Source organism: Falco peregrinus, chromosome 1 (genome assembly GCF_023634155.1).
Source record: "Falco peregrinus isolate bFalPer1 chromosome 1, bFalPer1.pri, whole genome shotgun sequence".
NCBI lineage: Eukaryota > Metazoa > Chordata > Aves > Falconiformes > Falconidae > Falco > Falco peregrinus.
In genome coordinates, this window is record NC_073721.1 from 97027033 (window position 1) to 97047960 (window position 20928).

The following is a 20928-nucleotide window of genomic DNA, read 5'->3' on the forward strand; positions in this document are numbered from 1 at the left end:
ATAGACTGGCATCCCTGCCCATGGAGATAAGCCAACTGCATCCTTCTCCTCCACTTAGCTCTTTTAACACACACACACACGCATGCACACACATACACAACCCACCCCCACCCCCCACCCCCCCACCCCCCCCACCCCCTCCCTGCTGCCCTCCACCCTTTCCCCAAACAGGCCATTCAGCACCCAGCAGGCAATTCTGCAGCAGTGCTCAGTGGGGGAACCTGAGCGCAGGAGCCGTCCTGGGAGTTTCCCATGTCCTCAGCCAGGAGACAGAGTGGTGGGAGCAAGAGCAACCCTGCTTCCCACTGCAGATCACACTGGGCTGGAGGACGGAGGACGAAGCCCTCCTCCGGGACTGGGAAATCAGGGCTTAATCCAAGCTGGTAGGGAGGTGGGTTGGCATCCTTGTGCATTGTTTCAGCCAAATGAGGGACCCCCAGGTCAAAACTGACCACAACAGAAGCAGAAGCTGTTCGGTGACAGCCACATCTCACACATGGTGCAGACATCGAGAGGGGGGGACTCTTGCCCCATCCCAGCATCCTCGGCTACAGGCAAATGCAGCTACATCTGCCTTTGTAGGTAACAATGATCACAGTTAAGGCTGTTTAATTTTTTTCCATTTAGTCTCCTGTTTTCAGTTGCTATTGCTTCTCAATAACTAACTACTTCACTTGAGATCCTTGATGTTTATTCTCTGCCTTAGGGTGAATTCTGCATTTTTTTTCTGGTTTTGGTTTTCTTGGGTTTTTGTTCTTTTTTTCCAAGGACAGCAAAATGCCCCAGCCTTTTTGAGTTTTGAATTAGTGTTGCTAATGCTAAAAATTGGCTTCAGCAACTGTCAGTTTTAACCCTTTCTTATTTTATAATTAGTATTGTACCATTTAGGAGTGCTCATGTTTGATTTGGGGGAGAAACATGGAATCTGACAGATGGACAGTACTGGAGGGGGACAGTTACTCTCTGCTCTCCCCGGTAAAACATATTTAGATGCAGCCATTGCTTTTTGCACACCCTGAGTGAAGCTGTGCAGATGTCACACTGCAAAAATCCCAGCCCCAAATGTAAAACCACCAGACACCACCAATCCTGAATTTCCAAGAAGAGGCAGTGGCCATCCCCTTCTGACCCCGAGCTGGTTTGGAAGCCACAAGATGGCTGGATGTTTTACTTGCTGCTCTTTCACCAACCAGCACGAATAATTCTGTGAACTTCACAGCCCTTATTACCGAGCACAGCCTAATAATGTCATCTCAGGAGGCAAGTAATTGCAGTAATTAAGAGGTTGCACAAGGTCACTTGAGGCAGGGCTGGGAATACAAGCTTTTGTCTCTCACCGCGCTGCTGCATCCTCCGAATATGCACGCTGCAGCCTCACGCTGTCTGCAGCCATCGGGCCCAGCTCCCTTTCAAAACCAGGAATAACAATCTGGAGCGATATCAGCAAAAGTGGCTTTAAACCTCCTTTCTCCTTCCATTACCCAGAAAGTCTCCTGCTTTATAGAAACAGTTTGAAGCCAGTGCGTTTTGTGGGAGGTGGGTTGGAGATTTATTGAGGAAGGGTGAACGTCTGTAGAGCAGGAGGAGCTGATTGCCCCAAACTGCTGTCCTTACTTTAAGAAATCCGCCATGTTTTACACAAAAAATGTTTTGTACTGCACAGTGTATAAGCCCTTTCCTATCAGGCCCTTGGTATATATATACATATGGGAAATGGGCATCACATTCCATGGACTTCATTCTTAGGAGCTTTTCCTAATTTTTGATGGCTCAATTTTGCCCCTTTCAGACCGCCTGAAGTGTGTGGCTGCTTGGCTGTCACCTGCGTGTGACTTCACTTATGGGACAGCGTGTTCTGTGCAGAGAGGAAGGACCGATGGGGAGAGTGAACCCTTGCCCAGCATCAACTCTCTCCGCATCTCTCCAGCTGATGGAGCAGATGAGAGACGCAGCGAGTTACATAAATGTAGGAACCAGAAACTTAATGAAATGGCTCTAAATGTGACAGCATTCATGAAAAGATTAATTACCAGGAGTAAAGGGGGAAGGGTGCCAGGAATTGATAGGATTGGTACCAATACCAAAAGCCTGCTGTGCTAGTAGAGCCATAATATGCAGTCCTAATCTGCGGGCCTATTGTTTTTCTTACAGAAACAACAGGCTTCAGCCAGTGATACAAAAGGGGCTACATTACAGTTTCTGCAGGAAAACCAACAACAGCCATTAGAAATAATTACCTTAAGACAAACCGGCAAGCGGAGTGTGGCACACACTAATATCCTCCCAAGCATGAGTCTCTGGGAAGAGAGGGACTGTTGCTGTATTTATCCCAGTGGTCGTGTGAATGAAGGGAGAGAATTAGAGAGAAGAAAGTGGGAGAGAATGAGAAACAAAACGAGACCAGGACAGAAAGAGTAAGAAAAAGAAAAAGGCAGGTTTTCCCATCAGTGACCAGTTGGTGCTCTCATCCCTGACTTGAAAATATCAGAGGACATGGGCTGATGTCTCCCTACTTGTACTCTCCCTGTGCAATGTCAGCAGAGAAGAGTGATCACGTATTCATTTGGATTTGCTGGCTAGGCCCCCAATTTGCCAGGGAGTAATTAACTATGAGGAAGGGCAGCAAAGAATCAAACCCATAAACTCTCTTAAATGAGATCATTATTACTGTTCCCTACAAAGACCTGCCCTCTCTACTTCCCCCGAAGCAAAGAAGTCTATGTTTTTAATTTGTACTTGCCCATCTTCTCTCCTTGGCAGAATTGATGTATCTGACATATGAAATCACAAACTAACCCGTGGCAGGATAAAAATGAAAAAGCTCCATTTTGCAGTGGGATTAGACGAACACATTTGACTAATGGCGATTTCCTGCTGCATTTTATGTTAACTGTGATTGTGCAAAAACTTTAAACTCAAATTTCAGATGACTGAAGACACTGAGAACATTGTATTAACTCCCAGTACAATGAGGTTTTACAGGACGCTGCCAAATACCTTCTTAGACAGCATCTCCTTTTATATTTTGATTTATTTGTATGTGTAAATATATTGTGTATTTTGATATATACATGCTGTGTCTCTTCGATTGGCATGTGTACTGATCAGTATTGTATTTTAACTGTAATAATAACATATAAAATGCACATACAAATAAGTATAATTTTATATGCACAAATATAAATGACTTTGTAAACAAGGGCTTCATCTATATGGATGTGTGCATATGAATAGATCCAGGTGTAGCAATTTCGATAGAGACGTCTGCCACCATCCATTATGGAGGCTACTTTACATAAAAGAAATATAGATAGATAACCAAAAAACTGTTTATTGAACAGGACATTATCTTACTTGAAACAAAAAATACACAACATTCTGTAACATCTACCGTGTTAATAAGTAACATATGGTGTCTGTTTCACATGCTAATAGTGACTTTTTAATTTGAAGTCAGCCCCAATGAACCTAAATCCATGCTGTCTCCAGGATTAATTATGAGTACTAGACTGTGATACCAAGCCTCTCTTCTTGATAAGCTTTATGAACCAGGTTTGCACACAGGATAATATAGCTCCTGAGAGCTGCCATATTTAACCTATACATGACCTGCTGGTACATCTTTTGGAGAAAACAAGCAACTTGATAAGGTACTTCATTCTATCATCAGGGCATGGGCGCTACCAGAGTGAGAAACACATTATTTATGTATGTTGACATTAGTTACTGAGCCCCAGATACCTATTTAGCATAACCCTTGGAAATGCTTTATTTAATATGCAAATATTACTTGAAAAATAAAAATAATAAAAAAAAAAACCCCAAACTTCAGGGATGCAGGTGCAAATGGAGTGCAGCGTCATGAGGTCCATGGCTCCCATGTTAACCAATATTCTTCTGCACCTGCATTGCTGCTTCTTCCCACAGCCCTATATGTTTGGGAGCTCCTCCTGGTGATGCTGCTCTGGGCTGGGCTGGGAGGTGGAATCCCGAGGGACAGGACAACACAAGTAACCATGTGTGGGTTGGCCTGAAGGTCCATCTAGTAGAGATGCTTAGAGAAAAACCATAAAACCAAGGTAAGCCCTCTCCCTAATCACCTCTATTCCCTGCAGCAGTGAGCTTCCCAAATCAGGGGCTGTATCTTTTTTTCTGAAATAGCCCTGGCCAGTGCTCCCTTCATGAATTTGTCTACAGCTCTCTCAACCTGTTTGTGATCTGATTTCCACAGAGGAGAGGGGAGCACACAGCCAGAAAGTGCTGTCACTGGCCCAAGGTAATTTCATAGCAGTACAAAAGCCCTTGGTGTCACTTTAAATAGGTTTAGGTGGAAAGATCAGAGTGTATCCTAAGCACAGCTATAATGTTCTTCCTTGGAGAAAACAGCTTCCTGATGGCCGTGAGGATCCTGCTACAGTGAAGTCATTAGAGCTAGTTTTCTCTAAAATACATATGCTTGGATGCTCAGGTGGCTGCAAGTTCATCTTCTCTTCCTTGACAAATAGACCCGCTTAAAGAATTTAAACTTTCTTTCTTTTTCTGATTCTCTTTTATTAACCTCAGGTTTTTAAATTACTGAAAAATATATTTAAAGTGGTTTTCAAGGTCACTGGAAAACTACATTTTTGAAGTGTCAGTAGAAAATAACCAACTTTCGAACCACAAACCCGGTGATATTTATTTTTGAACCTGCGAAACCGGTGATAAACCCAAGCTGTTTACATTAGTTTGAAATCTGTTTTCCTGGTTTCGGCCAGCCATGGCCCTGCTGCAGCTACTTTCCCTCCAGATAATTTGCCATTCCCACCGCAGCGTAAATTCTTCTCCAGACAGTAATGCGGTGGCTGCCAGCCCTGCCACCAAAATGGCCCTGTCTCACAAGCTAAGTCGGATCAGCCTGAGACAGGATTTTCCTAACACAAACTGTCTGTCAGGGCTGCAGAACCAGGGGAGCGGGGGTTCCAGGGGTGGCATTCACATCTGTGTTTTGGTACAAAGTTATTGCCCCTGGCCAGTGCCTGATGCCACGGTATTGCCTGCAATCGCCTTCCAGAGAGACAGCAACAATCATTTGTAATAATTAACAATCCCAGAAGAGTTTTCATGAGAACTGATGTGTTTATCTGTCATGCCCTGGCTAAATTCCAGCAAGGACTACATGACATCCTGCCTCTGTAATTGTATTTCATCCAAGTAAATTCTCCTGCAGTTTTGATCAGGAAGGATAGTCTTTGTTATTCCTTGCCTAGCAGCTGCATTCATAGGGTTGCTGCATTCAGAAATAGTTGCTGAGCCAAAAACGTTTCAGTTACGAGTGATCAGTATTGCAAATTCTTCTGATTTTATGCGCCGTCTTAGGATTTTTAGTATTTTTCCTAAAGCCTTAGCTCTTGGCATAATTATGAAGCACAAGGATCTCAGTTTTTGTGTTTTAAAGTAAGTGGCTAGCCCTTGTAGTTGAAAACACGAGGCGTGTTTACCCTAGAGGCTGAGAAGCCAGATGGTGGATAAAGAAAATGCAACAATTTTGGGTTTTAATCTCATGGTTTTTTAAGCCAATCTCATAATTTTGGGGAGCTGGACTCACAGTTTGTGAATGTTTGCAGTTGGCAATACTGACTGATCATAATGTATCTCTTGTTTATCAAACAAGAGTACCACAGAGCTTAATTAATTGCTGATTTAATTCATGTTTGCCAAAAGCTTCGAAGTCCTTGGATTCATTGAGTTCCTTTTAGGACAAAATACAATTTACAATGTTAAATCTTCTCAGATCTGCTATTCTGGGAATGTTTCAGTAGCCAGCAGTTTAATTTAACTGATAAAATGCATTTCTGTAGCACAGTCCCTCTAGAAACTTTGATGACCCCGTTCCCTGGAGGCAGAGTGATCATACATGACCACAAGATGAACAATGCCTTTCCAAAGGGCTCCTGGGGACAAAACTAGACCATTTCCTGAGTCATGTTCACACCCCATTTTGGGGGGATCACCCACCAGCACCCAAACAGGACATGAACTCATTCAAGGGTCTTACAGCACCACTGGAGGTTTGGAGAAGTCGTGCTGTTTGGAGCAGCCAGCTCTCAGGCTGCTGAGGGTCTCCACTGAGCACGATTTGAACCTCTCTGCTCTATCATGAATGCTGATTGGCAGCACCGCTTTGTGGCACAGCACACAAATAAAGGAAATCGACCCATAACTATGCTGTAAAGAGCTTGACTCCAGGCTTTCACTTAGCATCACCAAAGCAACAGCTCAAATCACCCTCCCATCTTACTCACCGCTGAACTGAAGCAAACAATCGAGTGTTTAGTAGAGCTGGGTCACTCGGTGGGACAACTGCTCTGCACCAAGACACCACCTCCCTGCCATCCCACTGCAGCCCAAACATAGGCTTGGCAGCCAGGCAGGTACGTATATGACACCGAGTTATTACTACATTGCAAATATTTGCATGGAATCAGTAGCTCCTTCTAACTCTTTGCTAGACATCTCAGAAACAGGCCAGGCTCTGCTCAGAGTGGGTTAGTTTTACCCCAGGGTCATCCAGGCAGCTGGGGCATGGGAAATGGTGTGTCATGCAGTAAAATCAGGTGCCTCATGTTAGTCCTGGTGAGAATGGCTTTTAAGCCAAAATAATGCTGGGTCTTATTTACTTGACAGCTCAGACATTAATTTAAGACAGGCACAAATGAATCACCAGCCATGTTACAGTTGCCTCGTTGGAATCCCTCTGCTATAATCTCATAGTTTTTTCACCTAATTAATTTCCCCTTTCCTTGCACCAGTGTTTCATGAGTGTATCTTGTTTGGAGGAGATTAAGAGTCACACACTTCATTAGTAAGGTGTAAATTATCAGAGAGACCCTCTCCATCCACCTGCTTAATTGGGTTAATGAAGCGTCTCTGTGGGCTCTGGTAAGACAGCACTGCTCTCTGCTCCCTGCAGGCGTTACCAGGGCTGTTTGGAAAATAGATGGAGACCTTCAAGTTCCCACCTTTGTGCTTTTTGAGACTTGCAGGCATGTAATTAAAAAACAAAAAACAACCCCCCCCCCAAAAGAACGAAAAAAACCCAAAAGTTGACAAAAATTGGAAGATAAAACATTCCTGTCTGTAAAATTACAGTCATAAATATCACTCAAATCAGCCTATATCAGAACTTTCCTACGGCTAATTCTTAGTTCATACTAATTCCTAATTTTTTCTTTACCTAAATCACTCAGACTGCATTAATATAACACACAGAGGCATTCTATTAATCTTCAGTTAAATGGTTAAACTGGTATGGAGGCCACAGCAACGCAAAGGTAAAAACAGGGTGCATGTTCAGTCCTCAGTCATGCCGTGTGGGGTGCAGGCAGCCCTGGGCACTGCTACTGGAGGGGTGGGTGCCCCTCATCCCAGCTAGAGCTGATCCCACACAGAAAAGAGGTTAGTTATCTCTGCACATCCCCATCTCACCTCTGCTTGGTTTTTGGAGACTATGCTTGCAAGGGAAAGCGATAAAACTCATATCAGGCGCATACATTACAGCACATCCCCCGAACAGGAAATTTTAAGTTGATACTAGAGATTATTTGCACTGCAACTCCCGGCTCAGAAAGTCATGCTCTTCCAATCTGACATGGAAATACAGCACGATGACTCATGAGCGCTCAGCACATCAGGCTGTGCATTGATGTCACTTGTGGGGTGAGATGGGCTCTGTGCTGCTGAAAACCAAAGCTGATGCTGAGCGAGGTCAGAGCATCACGAATGCTGAAGCTCTTTAAATGTACTTGCAGGCTCTTTCTCATGAGCAAGTCATTGAACTCAGACTCGTGCAGCCAGAAACAAATCCATCAGCAGTCCCAAGCCTCAACCGAATGGACAATTTGTGCACAGAAAATGAGGAGAAAGTCTGTGGGTAAATTATTTGTCACAAATTATTCACCCAGCTCTACCTGACAGAGAAGCGTTCTGCGTTTGATCTCTGTGAGCGACTGTTGCGGGAATCAAAGGGAGTTTTGTCAGGGGATTAAGTGCAGAAGATGTCGTCGAGAACTACATTAAAGATAAGAAATCCAGAGTGTGGCCCAAAGTGCCTAATCCCAGCACAACTAGTGAATTATTAAGTTGGTCATTTGACAGAAGGAGGAAAAAAATCCAACTGTTTTTGAGACTGCCTAAAAAGAGGTTTCTATTAAAATACAGCGGTTGCATAATGAGAAAGCAACGTGCGGTTCCAGCATGAGAGCTGGGCTCTTGCTCCAGTCACTGCAGCTATCGAGTGAAGGCAGAAAAAAAGTGGCTTCCAAGGGCAGCCCCTTTTTCCCAGGTGTAGGATTTGAACCATCAGCTCTGACTGCCAGGGAGAAAGCACAGTTTTCAGGTATCATAGTAGCTTGCCTTCGGAGGCTCGGGATGCACCTGAAACACCTGGCTGATCCCAAACCAATCCCACCAGAGGCCCATCCTGCCTGTAGTGTCTCCATGCCTTGTTGGTAAAACAGGGATGCTAAGAGTTCTCTTTCTGCCAGGAGCACATAACAGATTTGTAACTTCTCTGCTCATGCCGTGCTGTCCAAGGGAGTCAGAGCTGGTATAGCAATACAAATGTTTGAAACATCATTGGGAAACCTAAAGAGACATAGGATGGGGCAACCCGTGTCAGCCTCCACAGTGGCTTGAGACGTAGGAAGGAGGTGTTTGGAAGCAGCTTTGGGAACACTCTGCTGGGATGGCCACAGCAGCAGCAGCACTGGAAATTGGTCACTAAATGAAAAACTGCTCAAGTTCGCCAGATGTAATTTCCTGTCTTGTTCCTACCCAGCACAGAGCAAAAGAAACGCGATGCGTGCCACCATTCAGCGTGAGTCACAGCAAGCACAGGACAATGACAGACAGAAGAACAGTTAGAGAAGAAAGCAAATAGGCAGGTCTCAGACCACTGGAAATGCTGGATTTCTAGATGAAGAGCTTCCTACAAGCATGGGAGCATCTGCATAGGCAGCTGACCGTGGGGAAGAATATGAGAAAACAGAAATCTTAACATTCTCATGAGGAAAAGGGAAGAGGAGTGAGTGAAACACCATCTTCAGGAATCCTGCCAGGGATCCTGGAGAAGCTGATAAAGGTATTTGATAAGCTGCAGGAACCCCAGCAGGATGAGATACCGTTTGTTACACAAAATCAAGAGGAGGGGAGGTGAAAGGTACTTGCACGACAGAGGTGGGAACTCTGGCATCGTAACATTGCCTTGCAGGCACCACCAAGTCCCTGGTTAGGAACAGGCTCACCTGCGAGACACGGCCAGGGTGTGGGAGAGGGTGCCAAGCAGCAGAACCAACCCCACAGCAATGACTCCAACTAGGAAAGGCAGCATCAGGGTCCTGTGTATGACAGAAAGGGGAAAAAAAATGCTCCACAGGAGTGATGGGGAACAGAGTCATTTAACACCTCAATGCCACCACTGCTGGGAAATGTGAACGGAGGACGCAGTGAAGAGACAAACACCTATGAGGCACACTGCCACGTGAACGTACAACAGGTACCAAGACTATCTCTGCTGTCCTTGGGCCAGTGCAGTGCAATGGGAATCCCTGGGACACCCTTGCAATTGTCCCACAGGATTTCCAGGCACCATGAAGGATCATTAAGACACGTTTGGTGTGGAAGAGAGATGAGTCCAAGAGGATAATGCCCAGGTGCATCAGCTCCCAAATGAGTTGGCTGGAGGTCAAGGCCCATGGATGTCCCTGCTAGGGGACACACTGTGGGATTGCTCAAAAGGGCTTCAGTGATTCACAACGGAACAGAGCAAAAGACCACCTGGTCCCACCACTGCATACAACTGGCTGTTGATTATAACCCCATATCCTCCAAATCAAGCCAGTGATCAACATCCATGTTTCTGGAAGCTGTATTTCTGTGTTGTGGACACCAAGCAGGAGAAAGCAGTACTTGAGGGAGCTGGGGAAGATGATGCCTTGCTCCGCTGGAGGTCTGGACTCGCATGGGAGGTGACAGCGATTCCTCAGGCTCCTTTCAGTCACAGACAGAAGTTGCAATGAGGGACAGGCAGGAAAACACTCTCTTCCATGAGAGCAGTTAAACCCTGGGGCAGGGACCAGAGAAGCAGAGAGGAATCTCCATCCTTGGAGATATTAAAAAATGGACCAAAGCAATGCGATTTCACTTGGAAGTTAGCTCCACCTTGAGCAGGATCTAGGACTGGAGACCTTCAGAGGTCACTTCAGACTTGAATTGTTCTGACTTTTCTGTTCTGTGATTATCCAGTTTATGCAGAATATTGTCTAACAAGAAGCAACCAACATGAATTTATCAAGAACAAATCTACCCAGAGCAGGGAGCAACTGCAATGCACTGGGCTGCTTCTCATCCCAGGGGAGAGGTTACTGCCTCTCACCTGCACCCTACGCCTTCCCTGGATATTCCCATCCCCTCAGAGACCTGCTGGCCAGCTCCACGTGCGATTGATCTCTAAGCTATCAGTCACCCAGGCTACTAGAATGCTTCCGTGCAAAGGTGTGCATGTGGAGGGGGCATAACTCTTTAGCACACAGCAGCTAGTGTGCATGCGTGACCGCTGCCGATGGCTGCCAACCTGTGAAAATGCACATGGGAGACACTGAAAAGGGGGAGGTGGGGAGGGACATCACGGCCCTGTTTGTCAAACCAAGGTGTTGAACAGATCTGCTGAAAGGTGAACCAGCTTGGGTTTGTTTGCTGACACCTCTCTGCTTGGCTACTCAAACCTTGCAATCCTCTGCCACCCTTCGGCAATAGCACAGTCACCTCTGCCTTGCACCCCTCTCCTTTATCTTTTTTTTTTTTTGTAATTCAGCTGACAAGGAACTCTTCCAAAACAATGGCTCACTCGTGCCTGTCCTCACTGAAAGCAAATGATTTACAAATGAGCTCAACTTCCCACCATGTTAGGGTGAGAGTCTGTGAATCATCACTCCATACATGAAGATTTGCTTTGGTGAAAGCTCTGGTGAAGCATGTGTCCTGCTCGGCTTCAAATAACTGGGGAGGACTGAATCACTGTCCTTCTGATCTGCCATCTCTTATAATTTGCACTGCTTCAAAATCTGTCAGCTGCTATTGCCATGCTAGTTCTTGGGCCAGGAATATGGGGTGTCAGAGAATTCCCTTTTTTTCCAACACTGAACAATGAACTGAAATGGAAAATGACCCCTAAAAGGCCTTTAGGTCTCTTTCCAGACCTCTGATTTTTTCTTTATGGGTGAAAATAAAATAGTTTGTGTTTATCTCTCTGCATCCTGTCCTGATGACATCTGGAAGAGACTTCCAGCCATCTCAGGTAAGTGGGGGCACACACTGGCTACAACTGCTGGGACACAATCAGGAAGGAGAGATGTGCTGTAAACAGCAGCAGTCTGTGTGGGGTTTGTGTTTTAACGGGTTCAAGAATCGCTGTTAGCATATGCTAACCACTCTTTGCAGGGTGATCATTATGCAAATGTCTACAGTAAACAGGTAGGAAATTAGATCTAATCAGACAACCCCCTCCCTCCCCTCTCCTGACAGGAAAGTTGACTCCACCGCATCACTCTTGGTACAAATCAAAAGGAGGCTGAATTCCAGCCTGAAACCTCAGTTTTGCATTTGTCCTTTTGTTCTTATGTGTTAGGTTTCTTGCATAAGTCACTGGAAACCTAAGGGCAGCCTTGTGATTGATTTAATTTTAAATCTCCCAGAACAGGCTGGTATGGCTGGGTCTAGAATTAAGGCTGCTTGTGGATTTCTGTGATTTGAAGGCAAATAAAAAAATAAGCACATCATGCCTGGTCTCCATGAGTAACCTGACTCTGTATAGTATCTAATCACTGTCTATTAAACTGCGGAGTGAGTAAAGAGGCTGCTTGTTAATACTGATGGGGACAGTAACAGCCACAGATTCCCAGTAGGAGCCCACAAGCATCACTGGGTTCTCTGATTATCAGGAGACCTACAAGTCTTCGGTGCTGCCCGGGTGTCACACAGCTGATTTCTGTCTCACACTCCCTCTCCCCAAGCAGCTCAGCCCATCTCCTGCGTCTGCAACACCTCAGCTCCTCTGTGCCCAAGTGCCAGACACAACTGGTTGATTTGCCCCACGCTCCATCGAGGTGTTGTATCTGACATGGGAACACCAACCTCATGGCTCACCTTGTCCAAGCCACCTACATGTGACCACCTGTGGCATCACCCTGATGGGTTGGGGGAAGGCCCCTTGTTCCACCCTGCTGTTTTGCCCCCAGCCCAGCGTGCATAACACCCGCAGCCAAAGTCTCTTCAGGCTTCCTTGCCAGGCACCTTATCACCCTGACACCAAAACTGCTCACAAACATAGCACAGACAGAGCTAATCCTCAGGCCAACCCAGACTGCAGAGCAAATTGCTTCTGCCCCTATCATCAGTGGTCCTCCAGGCCCTGCCAGCAGTAAGCACTGCCCTTGTCCCTGGGTCCTCTCTGCTTGTCCCCTTCCCAGCTGGGCTAAAGATACCCTCTGCAAGGCTCAGTTCCTGGATTTAGTAAATCTGAGCCTCACAGAAGTCTTAGAAAACACCAAACATCTTCTTACAAAAAATATTAAAGGCTGTGGTCATGTAATAACAACTTCTTACTGCAGTATCTATGCAAAGGTTGAGGCAATTAAGACACTGCAGACAGAAGCATAAAAGCCACGTAGATGGCTCCTCAGCCATGATGGCCTTCTTGTGTTGTATATAGGTCCCAGGACAGACGCGTGAGAAATGGATGCTGCAGAGTCACCCTGGATGGGAGGGACCTGCATAACCTTTGGCACCCCCAGGTGCTACTCGATGCTCTTTTTTGATTATTGAAGTCTGGCCTGATGGTACGGTGGTGAGGGGAGCCTCAATAGGCCCTCACTGGCCAGTGATGCCATCAAAGTAAAAAATGAGGTGTCAGAGACCAGGATTTTCCCTGGGAAATCAGACATGTAGGCACTATTTTAATGTGGTTGCATCAATACAAGTAATTAAATACATGCAGTGAGGCTCTAATTTTGTTATATAGGGACCAGTGTAATGCCACAGGGTGATCTCTGCAGCTGCATAGTTGTTCCCACCAAATTCCAAATAGCTCCAGTGCTCTGTTTATTACTAATTTTCAATCAATCCACCACCATCCCTTGCAATGTCACAGACTTGCAGCAGATGTGGATGACGCATTCAAGCACTGGTATCCTGCAAAATGCTGAAGGCACCCCCCAAAACACAGGGAAAGAGACTCACAAGTCCCTGCTGTGACCACTTCTGCAGTCCTCTCTCTCCCTGTTGATACGGGAGGCCATGAGTCAGGAAGAAGCTCTGGCAGACTTCAGCAGTTTAGGTTGCCCCTGGCAGTACCTGCCAAAGGAGGCGGATAGTTCGCATACCTGGAGAGGCTGGCCCTGTGTCCCAGCAGCAGGGAGGCAGCAGGAGACAGAGCAGCCAAAGAGTAAAGAAAGACCAACAGTACAACAGAGATGACCCAAAGTGCTCCAGGAAATTCTTGCAAGACATTTGCCAAGACTGAGTTATCTTAGGGATCCCAGTGTTGCACTAGCAGTGGAAGAGTGCCCTTGTTTCACTGCAGATGGCCTCTCCCATGCGTGTGGGAAAGGCCAGACGTGGGCTTCTGCACCACTTGTCTTGGATGAGCCATCAACCTGGAGATCCTACCACAATACTAATCACAGAGGTATAAACCACCTGGACCACTGGTACCTGATCTCTGGTGCCTGGCTGTCTCCTACACCATGTTTGATTTGCCATGTCCAGAGATGATCCAGAAGCAAATTTCCCCAGGAACCATCTGGTGAATTCTACATCCTCTAAAGAGTCCTGCACATGGCCCTGAAACAGCAGAGTAACCTGGATGAAACATGTGCCATATTGTATTTTACGTAATAATGGACAGGAGCAAATACCTGCTGCATATCTTTTAGAAAGGCACACAGTTATTTGACTTTAATACTTCAAAAAAACCTGAATACCTTCTATGTCCTCAGGCAATTTGTTTCAGCTGTTAACTTTTATTTTTCTCTGATGTCCAGTTTGGATTAATCTTATTTTAACTTGTCAGCCTGGGTGTTGTTACCAGATGGCTGAACACGCACTTTTGTCTTCCATGTAATAATCCACTCACCGAATATACTTCCATTATCTCAGCTTTCTCTTGGATAACTCACATATTGACTGGATCTCCCCCGGTACCCCTCTGCTAAGCAGGTTCCCCATTCCTTGCGTTGCTTTCACAGCTCTTCCAGAACCCTTCCTAATCCTCTGCTTTTGGTTCCAAAGCCTGGTCCTGAGTCTGGACAACATTATTTCAGTAGAGGTCTCTTCTCTCACCTGATCTGGGGATTTCCAGGGTTTCAGTGGCAACATCCCTGTCCTCACCCCCCCACTGACCCAGGGCTGAAGCCTTTTGGGTTCCCACCATTACCCTATCACCCTTCTCACCATCCCACCACCCCAGTTCCTGCAATCTCATGGCTGTCAGGAGGGCTTAGCACTCACCAACCCATGCATGGCCGGGCTTTCCAAACACCGTCCTCGTGCAGGGATGCTGAATCACTCTGGTTGTGTCTTTAGGTGCATTTGCTTGCCCTTTGCCATCCAGCCCTGCTTTTCTTTGCCAGGATCTCCATCTTTCAGGTGCCACTTTCTATCACTTCTCCCCCTTCACCAGCTCTGGCGGTGCGGTGTTTAACAATTCTGCCTGCATGCTCTTTCACATTGCTAATAAAAATGTTAAATAAAGCCACTCTACCTCCTCCACATGACACTGAACTAACACCCTCACAACTCACTGCACTCATTTGCAGCTCTGCAGCCGCTGGGGCAACACCCTCACGTGGACCAGCCTGTGGTAACTCCCCAGATGAGCTTCCCTGTGGGGTGGCTCTGGGTATTTCCCTAGTGTAGAGGAGCCTGATTATCCCAAGGGGTCAAACTTGCAGCCCACATCCTATGGAGGAGCCACCATGGCCCATGGGGTCCCCCAAAATCAGTGAGTCACAGCACAGCATGGTTACCTGTCCTTCCACCACTGTGGCCCAAAGGGACCAGTTTGCATGAATGGAGGGACACTTTGCCTTTAACAGTAACATCAGGATATAAATCAACTTCACCTCTGCTTTAAATTGTGTCTGAAAGTAAAAGCAATTTTGTTTTCAGGGAAGGGCATGAGGATGCAGGTGGGAAACATGCTGTGGGCACCAGAGCTGCCTCTCCCTGCTGCACAGGGGAGGGATGAGTAAGGTAGCCCAGCGTGGCATCCCCACTGCACCTGAAGGCTGGTGCTTGGAAACACAAGGTACGTGGCAAACCTTACCAAAAAGTCACAAGTGTATCAAAGCAGAGCAGTAGGAAATTTCTTCTTCTTGGTGTTAAAGTCGCAACCTCACAACCTCCTTTGGGAAAGCCAAAAATGACCCAAGTCTTGACAATTCTCCTGTGTCATTACCTGCAAAGTGGGAGTTAAGTCATCTCCCAGCAGGCTGTGAACTGCCATTAACGGGGAGGGAGGTTTGAGGCACCGCTGCCAGTCCCGCAGCAGCCCTGTGCTGGGTGCTGTGCAAGCACACAAAATGCAGTCCCTGTTGGAATGGTTACAGACCAGAAAGGACTTTTAAAATGTATTTTCTGAAGCATAAAGGAGGTAAGTTGCCCTCCCTGCTCCCAGATGCCCTCTCCTCTTTCTCCAGCCAGTCCCAGACCCTCCCAGGGCACCGGGCTCTGTGGGGCAAGTTGCCCCCCACAGAGCGTTAGATGATGCATTTTCTAAGCAACAGCTGCTCTGGCTGAAATATTGCATCTCTCATTACCAGCATCCACACAAGAATAAATAACAGGGTCCCTACCTGTGAGCATGTGAGGGAGGCAGGGAGAGAACCAGCTCCTCCTTGAAAACAGAAAACAACAGAAATACAGTCCAGTTTTTCCAGCAATTAGCTCTGTAGGGATCTCTGTAAGGAGATCTCTGGTCTCACAGAGGCACCTCCTTTCCTCTTGCTCTCCCTATAATGATGCTACCTCGGCCTTCCAAATTTAATTACCAAGTAATTACACATCACATACAGTGGCTTGGACCTGGCAAGGGCTGAGTGTCACCAGGAGGTATTTGTGACCAAGGAAAGCGTCTTCTCTGTGCACTGGGAGCCTGAAGGGGAGTCTCCATTGGTGCCTCCAACTCCGCATCTCTGACAGGGAAACCAGGGTCAAGCCCCGTGACAGTGCGGAGTGCGACCCTGCATGTGGGGATGTCTTTGCCGTAGGTCATCCTATGGTCCCCAGACCATACAGACCATATAACACCATTCCCAAACCTGTTTAAATGGAGAACAGGGAAGGGACAGCACCGAGGAAGACACTTTCTTTTCGGCACATCCCGCACTAAGAAGTATTTGCTGATAAGCTGATAATCAGGTGTCCCAGCCACCCCCAGTACGTTAGACCTTGCTGCTTAGAGAATATTTGATCATACAGTATCTCCATTAGGAGTTTGTAATCCGCTATCACAGCATTTGAGAGCCATTTGAGTATAAGGAGATTTTTTATTAATGGTTCATGAGCCTAAAAGTCAAAATTGACTCTCAGCAGCAGATTTTAACAGTTTGTGTGGCATTTATGTATTTACCTATATTTTCACCACCTCTTCTCCCCACGTCCATCGCCTCCCTCCAGCTTGCCCCTGTGCAGAGGTTCAGCAGCAATAGCAGCAGTGGGGAGACACTGGGCAGCCCCAGCAGCTGGATCTGCAAAATGGTGTTTCTCCTTTCCTTCCTTCCTTTCCTTCTTCCTTTCCTTTCCTTTCCTTTCCTTTCCTTTCCTTTCCTTTCCTTTCCTTTCCTTCTTCCTTTCCTTTCCTTTCCTTTCCTTTTCCTTCCTTTTCCTTTCCTTTCCTTTCCTTTCCTTTCCTTTCCTTTCCTTTCCTTTCCTTCCTTTCCTTTCCTTTCCTTTCCTTTCCTTTCCTTTCCTTTCCTTTCCTTTCCTTTCCTTTCCTTTCCTTTCCTTTCCTTTTCCTTTCCTTTCCTTTCCTTTCCTTTCCTTTCCTTCCTTTCCTTTCCTTTCCTTTCCTTTCCTTTCCCTTTCCCTTCCTTCCTTTCCTTTCCTTCCCTTCCCTTCCCTTCCTTCCCTTCCCTTCCCTTCCCTTCCCTTCCCTTCCCTTCCCTTCCTTCCCTTCCTTCCCTTCCCTTCCCTCCCTTCCCTTCCCTTCCCTTCCTCCCCTCCCCTCCCCTCCCCCTCCCCTCCCCTCCCCTCCCCTCCCTCTCCTCTCCTTTTTCCTTTCCTCTCCTTTCCTCTCCTTGCCTTGCATTTCCCCACCTTGCTTGCCTTCCCACCTTGCCTTCCCATCCCTTCCCTTTCCCCTTTCCTCCTTCCTTTCTTTCCTCTTTCTTTCTCTCTTTTCTATTTGTTCTTTTCTTCCTTCCTTTCTTCCTTCCTTCCTTCCCTCCTTCCCCCGCTGCTCCTCCCTTCCTCCCTTCCTTCTTTCCTTCCCTTTTGTTTCCTTTCTTCCTCTTCCCCCCTCCCACCCCCTGTGCCTCACAGCCTGCCCTTACACCATGCCCTGACCCTCCCAGCCACCCCAGCAGAGCCCCCTGCCCTGGCAGAGCCGCTCACACCCGCCGGCACTGCTGTGGTGGGTGCCCCCAGCCCTGTCTGTGCTATATCCGCCTGTGTATGCGCACTGATAGGTGCACTCATGCAATAGGCATTTTTGATATGCATCAATATCTGCATTTATGCCATATGCCCTGGTGCCACACCACATTTATAGATATGTACCAATATGTGCATTTAGGCTATATGCATTTGTTGACGTGCACTTATGTATGCATTTGTACGCTTATATCCATTTATGCATATGCAGTGATACCAGCATTCCTGCTATATGCACTTACAGATGTGCGCAATCCTCTCTGTGTACATGCGTGTACACGTGGGGTGGGTGTGTGCAGGCAGGGGTTGCGTGTGCGGAGGCCCCGAGCCCTGTGCACCCCTCAGACCCTGCACCCTGGCCAGAGGTGCCCCCTCCCCAGATGACAGCCCCAGCACAGGCAGGGGGTGAGGGAGGCTGTGGCCCCCCTGCCACCGCTGTGGGCTGTGTGCTTGGCTTTGCACCCTGACACCCCTGACCCTGCATGGCCCCAGGGGCTGGGGGGGCTCTCCTCCCCTGATCTTTGGAAAATGGGGTGCAGGGGTTGGGCACCCCTTCTGGGCTCCCCTTTTAATCCTGAAGAGTGAGTGGGATCCAGGACCCAAACCAAGGCCACACCCCATCCCTCACAACCCCATATCCATACCCAACCTTCCCAATCCTCTTTCTAACCTTTCCAGACCCAAACTCAGCCCTCCCAAACCCACACCCGCACCCCAACCCTCCAGCCCTACACCTGCCACCCTGCAAACCCCAGCTATAGGCAGTGCCAGGGGTGTGAGGTGGGGTTTGGGGGGTCCTTTGGCCACCCTCCAGCACCAGGTGGTGAAGGTCTGCTATGAGTCCCTAAATCTGGCTTTTTTCAGTAATTCTCCCCCATCTCCTTGGAAACTGGCAGTGCTCCCCAGTCCCAGGCTCCTCTGGAAAATCCCGTTGACACCCCAAAACTTGTCCCTGCTCTGGGGCTCCCTGGGCTGGCTCAGCCCCAGAGCAAGGGCTGGTTACTGGGGAGGGACTGGGCAGTGTGGGCTGGTGCTGGCAAGGGGCAGGCAGGGAGCAGGCAGGGAGCAGGCAGGTGTATGGGCAAGGCGCAGGCAGGGGAGCGGGCAGGTTGCAGGCAGGGGAATGGAGGGGGAAGCAGGCAAGGAAGCAGAGCAGGAGCAGGAGGGGATCAGACAAGGAGCAGGCAGAGTGCAGGCAGGGCATCGGGCAGCGAGCAGGCAAGGAGCAGGCAGAGGTGCCGGAGCCAGCACTTGAGGCAGCTTGACTGTTGTCGGGGTCAAGACTTCCCTCCTGGGGCTTTTTCAGTTTTGGTTTGGGTTTTTGTTGTGGGGTTGTTGGTTTTTTTTTTTCCTCTGGTGGGAAACGTCACCCTGCAGAACAGGGGGAGGATTCACTTATATGTATATTTTGGGGGGGCTGGGAGTATGCCTCCAATCAAACACTCTTCTGGGTCAGCTCTTTGCCCCTGAATCCCACTTTCCAACACTAAATGGATGTGGTCCTGCCAGCTTTCCCCCCAGTTTTATTGGATCCAGAATTGCCTCCCACAGCCTGAAGTCAGAGGAAACAAATTCAGCCAGAAGGGAGATATAAAACATTAAAAACTAAAAAGGAGTTAAAATGCTTTTTACATAATATTTTGCATTTGCCAGCTTACCTTGGGATTTTGCCCTTGCCCATGCGAGTGCCCGTTTAAATCAAAATCAGAAACAAACTGTAGAGAAAATGTGGAAAGTGCAAAAAAAAGCCAGGGGAAATCCACGGAAATTCCTGCCATGAATTGGCTTTTCTGATAAAAATGAGCACTAGCTGGAGGAGCTCATCCCTAACAGGCAGGGAAATACTCAGGAAAGAAAAATAAAAGATAAGATGAGAAAAGCAAAATGGGAAAAGAGGTTTGAAAGAGGCTTTAAAAAAAAAACACATCAAAAACCCAGGAAACAAAGAGCTTTTCCAGGCAGGTGGGATGCTGCACCCCGGTTCAACAAGGACTTGCTTTTTCGGAATGTATTTTGCTTGAAGAGTTTTTTTGCGGGGGTAAACTTTGTTGGTTTGAACCAAATCAGCAGAGAAATGAAACTTTCCACGCTGCTGCCCAGGAGCAGCCGGCGGCGGAGACTCAGCTGAGCCATCCCCAGCAGCCCCAGCCTCCGCGCTGCCCGGCGCTTCCCAAACCTTCCCTGCACATATCCAACACTAAAAATACAATAATTGAGAAAATCACCAACTGACAAGCGCTAACACAAAGCAGCGTAAAAACTCGCCTTCGTTCAGAGCCGGCTGATCTGCTTATTTTAAACGCTGATCTTTGCTCACAGTGGCGGGGGACATAAATGCTGCTGGAAGGAGAGGATTTGCTGGTGCCCACGGAAGGGGACGCCCGTTTGGGATGTAGGGATGCGAAGCCGAGGGATGGCCAGAGCAGCACCACAAAGGCGTTTGTGCTCTCCGGTCCTGGAGACCACGCTGGGGTGATGGTGGCTGCACATCTGGGGCCCCAGGTGACTCGCAGGCAGTTGGGCACTGGTGACAAGCCATGGGGGACAGCCGGTGACAGGGAGTGGGACAGTGATGGTGCTTTTTTCTGTCTTTTTCTTTCCAGAGGTTCATTTTTTTGCTGCGTTAAATCCAAACCGAGTTAAGGGCTCAAACCATGCCAGTGATGCCCGCAGGAAGGAGAGAGGGAGAAAAAGGGAGAAAGACAGAGAAAGAGCCACCAAGAGCAGGGATGCTTGAGAAGGGTCTGATCCTGCATCACAGGGTGCTGTGGCTTCAACTTGTGAAACTGGAGCTTAAACACTTGTCCCCCTCCTTCCCCAGCACCTCTGCTCGGGTGATCCTGTCTGATAACTCCCAGGTGCCCCCTTCTCCTCCCTGGATCAGCCAGGAAGGTTTAGGGCTCTCCCCAAGGCAACTGGGACTCACACCTCCTGGGACGCCAGAGCAAACACATCCCTGCCCTCCCCACAGTGAGATTTGGGAAAGCTGGCTGGGACGGGGGAATGTCACGTTATCCAAGGTCTGTTTGCAATAAATGTTTTTTGCCTAAAAAATTATTAACAATAAAATAATCCCCCCTTCATTTTGCTTCCTTCACCTTGGGGAGTCACCAGCAAAACTCCCTTTGTTTCTGCCCTGCAGAAGCAGCCAGACCCTCCTGGTCCCCCGTGCCTGGCTGCAACCGAGAAATCCCTGCGGCAGACGGCATCGCCCCTCTCCATCACTCGCCGGATGCGAAT